The 4569-nt window shown below is 43.1% G+C and overlaps 1 protein-coding gene across 2 annotated transcripts in view; it reads left to right on the top strand.

Annotated features, from left to right (window-relative positions):
• CRB1 (crumbs cell polarity complex component 1) overlaps nt 1-4569 on the top strand; it is a 101944-nt gene that overhangs the window by 17588 nt on the left and 79787 nt on the right. The gene's annotated exons all lie outside the window — the stretch shown is intronic.

Below are 4569 nucleotides of genomic sequence, written 5' to 3'. Positions count from 1 at the left end.
AAAAGACCCCCAGTGAGACAATCATTAGATATTTATCATATATTTATTATTGCCATCAAATCTTTCTTTTTTTTTTTTTTTCTGGTCAGCCCTTTATTGTTACACAGATCTCATTTATTAGCATAATTTAATACAAAATTTATAGCATAATTTAATACAAAGTAGGGGCAGGATCCTGCCCTATAATGTCTGTACTGGTAAGTCAGGATGGGTGTCACTGTGAGAAAGGGCTCTGCACCCAAAATACAGTATTCTTTCTCCCTGCATCCTGTGAGAGTATTTGTGTGACACAAGGCTCCCCTGTCACTGCGTGAGCATTTCAGCACAGCTCTGGAGGCATCTGGGTTACGCTGCCAGGCTGGTGCCTGGTGACCCTGTGTCTTGGGGCTACAGCTACTGCAGTCACTTCCACCACGTTCCTGTAACTTCCCACTGCTGCCTGGCAAACCCCAGTCTGCTTTGGCTCGGGTCTCAGAGGAAGAGAAGAGGAATGCCTGGAAAAGATCTGCGGTAGGAAAGGGAATTTGGAAAGGAAAGAGAGGAGTCAGACCTGTCACTTACATAAATAAAATAGAGGAATTAAAGGAGATTATGAACAGAGAAAGTAAAAAACTTCCCCCCCAAAAAATGACAGCACTATACTGATTGCTACTATATAGTGTTTAGTCAAGGTTTAAAATTTTATATCCTTTCACTAACAAAAGCCTTGCTGCTCTAATTTTGATGAAGGCTTGCTGGGTATTATTCATTTATAACAGGTATTTAATGCCCTAGTGGCAGGAGTTTTTTATGCTAAAACACACCCCCTCATAAGGCTTATTGAAACAATTTGCCTTTTAGTGATATTCCTCTAATGAAAGAGGAATTATTCCTTACTGTTCCCCGCAGAAGGCTCCTGGGCTCCCTGACACTGGTGAATCTTGTTTTTCCACACCTCTACAATAAACACCTCACAAAGGTTTCAGAGAAAGCCCTAATGGCAGAGGGGATTTTCAGTTCCCATTCTTGCTGTTCCTGTGGGCTGGGTGACTCCCGTGAGTGTCAGCCCTGAGCCCTGGCAGCCAGATGCCCAGGGAGCGGATGTGCTCTGGGCCTGACAGGCAACAAGTTGCAGAAAACATCCTGCACTCGAGCTGTGGGCAACCACACAAAACCGAAGATGAGCTTGTGATCTGTCACCTCGAGGAAACTTCAGGATAAAAGGCCAGTCTGACATCCCACTTCTCTGTGAGGACAGGTTCCTGGTGCTTTGAGTTAGAATAGAGACAATAGTGCTGTAAAGAAATCAGCTGCCTTGGAAAACAGCTTTGGCTATGGCTGTACTGCTAAATGGTCTGGCACTTCTAGAGATGATACATCACAATACTTAAGTTTACAACCAGGCATAAAGACCTCAGCCTCCTCCTTTCCAGGCTGAACAGGCCCAGTGACCTCAGCTGGTCCTCATACGTGTTCCCCTCTAGGCCCTTCACCATCTTTGTAGCCCTCCTCTGGACACTCTCCAACAGTTTTTTGAATTTTCCTAGCAGCCTCCAGAAGTTCACAAGTATCTCTCTGTGGAAAAAGAGTTTCTGTCGTCCCTCAAGCTCAGTTCAAGACAAGTCCTCCTATGACAGAAAATGATATGAATTTTATTTTTTCTCTCAGCTTTTTGTTTCATTTGATTACACTGCGTTGCAATCAGGTGCAATTGAGTCCTAGGGTGTCATCAAGCAATAGTTTGGCCAGTCCTCTCTAGGACTGTACTATGGGCAAGGAAAGGGTGGTGGCTGTTAGGGAAAGCTGGAATGACAGCCCTGCAGGTTATACAGTGTGTTGGGGGTCAAAATACGGTTTTGCCATTAATGAGCAAACAGTTCTTGAAAAAAGAGGACAGGAAATCATGATGGTCTGCAGACTAAGACTAGTCTGAAATTTAATTTCATGTGGCTTAGAATCTTCTTAGGATCTGTTTCTGAACTTACTCTAGAAATAAGACATTCTCTCCTCATGTAAAGCCATGAACTAAATCTTTAATCTATTTCAAGTCAGAATATTTTTAGGAGGCCACAATATAAATATACCATCTACTACTCTTGGAGGTGAGGGAAGCTACCCCAGAGGTCACCTTGTAGCAGTGACCATGGTGAAGCTTCACTCTTACCTGAAACTGTAGCACTCTCTCCTACTGGAAAACCTCACACTGTAGCATCATTCTCTCAGGTCTATGACTGATTTTTACCTGTGGGAGGTCAGTAAGAACAACTGGTACAGATCACGACCATATCATAATTCTCCACCAATCTCAAGGTGATGGTTTTGGCCTCACTGGTAGCAGCTGTCAGCATCAGAGCTCAGCAGGTGGAGTTTTTGGTTGCGCCAGTCTCCCCATTCAACTCTAGCCTGTCCTGCAAAACAGGAGCTGCAACTTTCCTCAAGCAGTCTCTAAATCCTAATTCATGATTAGCTCATGTAAGGAAGAAATCATAACTGATTTCTACACAAAATGATTTAGTAAATAACAGAAAGGGCTAGGATATGAACTCCCCTACGAAGGTTACTACTCTGCAGAAGACTGATTCCTCTGTACTCTGTGCATTGTAGCTGCACTGAGGCTTTCTTCTGACTCATATAGCATTTAAATCACTGCACTCTGTGTATCCAGCAAAATAATGCTAATCTGCCACAGGGCTGATTGTTTTTTAAAGTCTAGAGAGACTAGAGAAGCAGCATCATGATTTTGATACAAGAGTGCTGTTACATTGCATGAAACTGAAATTGTGTGAGAAAAGGACTATACATTCAGCAAGCCTGGAGGGACAGCATGCGCTCCGGTGGCTGTGTCATCAGTGCGACGCTAGTCAAAAGTTGGAGCTGATCTTGTTGTTCTGCTGCATTTTGTTGACTTCAGCAAAGTTTAGTCCCCAGCTGTGTTACTGAGAACCTACTGGAGGCAATCCCCACATCTGCACACATCAGTACACAGCTCTGCACTTAGAAACTTTAAAACATTTGCTTCTTTACAGACTTCAAAGCAAGCACAGCAAGCCAGCTGGAGTACGGAATAGATCTATAAAACCCTTATGCACTTTGTCATGGTTTTCGCCCCTGTTCTAGTATATGTTAAAAAACATCATTTTCTAAATGTGCATTTTGTTGCTAGAGGTTTGGCTGTGCGGAAAGGACATGGCATGTCTGACACAATATGCCTCAATGGCATCCTCTGGTTATCTAGATGCTATAAAAACAAGTGCTCGTGCAGACAACGTTGAACTGGAAGTCATCAAAACCTGGCTGTCAACATATACCTGTTTGTGCACCTGACCATAACATTTTCCCTGTGATTTACCAGCATTTGACCAATGAGCTTACACCTATTTTCCAGAAGCAAAAATTTATCCATGACTTATGGAGATGAAAATCTAAGACTCCGAATCTGTGACTAACAAAGTGGATGTGAAAATATCCCTCACCTGAGGAGAAATTCTTGCCCTACATTACAGATTTTGATGCATTTCTAATGCGGAGGCCTTTAAGCGTATCCAATTTTGACTTGGAAAAAGAAATCACACCTGAATGGGCGTTACAAACATTTGCAGCTATGTACCTTTATGTGCTAGTGTATGCCTTCTCATATTAAGAACACTATTAAGACACAATATTAAGAAGGCCACCCAGCTGAGCCCCCAGCAGCAGGAGCCAGGAGCCCAGCAGCAGCCGGAGCCACAAACTGCTTCCGGACACCAGAGGAGCTGTGAGGCCTGCTGTCTCTCAAGGCAAGATCGGGCCTCTTGGCAACAGCTCCTTCACTTCCCAGTTTGCATTATTTGGAATTCAGATAGAACCAGGAGTAACTGGATTTCACCCAAATTCACAAACCGACAGTTTATGCTGTTACTCCCCATGTTTCAGAAAATCTCTTTGTTGATGCAGAGAAGTGAGACCATGTTTTCATCTTTCTGCAGCCCCTCTGGGCTCTGGCACCATTTCTCTTGTTAGTTTGCTATGTGCCTGCTTCCAAGGTGTGTGTTTTCCCCCTTCTTTTTATCAAAACTGTGAATGCAGGTGGTATCCATCTAGCTGCAAGCACTGCTCTCATTTTTCCAGTTCCTCAGCACCACATGCACCCATGCCTGGATTCACATGACAGGTTTGGAAATGCCAGACTGTGCTTCCACTAAATTTAAAAGGCGTGATGCTCCCATCTTTTAACTCTTGAGAGCAAGGCAGGAGCAACACCTTTCACAAAAGAATTCCAAACCCACCCATCCTAACAAGATCATCTAGGTGTGCCAAAAAACTTGCTAGTGGTAGGCAATACACGATAACATTCTGAAGAGATGATTCTGACAATATTCACAACCCTAAATAAATCACCTAGTATTTACATCTTTTTTCTACAAAACGTTTTCTCTCACAGATGAGACCTTTACACACATGGCTCTGTGTCCTGAGTTACATGTTGAAGATGTCCCTCATTTTACTGAAGATCTAGCAGCAGTGCAGGCAAGAAAGGCATTGACTGAACCCTTAATACCTAATTAAAATTGTTTTAGATTCTTAGCACAATTGATTATCCATGTTCTTTGC

This window comes from Anas platyrhynchos, chromosome 8, assembly GCF_047663525.1.
Source record: "Anas platyrhynchos isolate ZD024472 breed Pekin duck chromosome 8, IASCAAS_PekinDuck_T2T, whole genome shotgun sequence".
Taxonomy (NCBI): Eukaryota; Metazoa; Chordata; class Aves; order Anseriformes; family Anatidae; genus Anas; species Anas platyrhynchos.
Note: the sequence above shows the minus strand (reverse complement) of the source record. Positions and strands in the feature narration are given on the sequence as shown.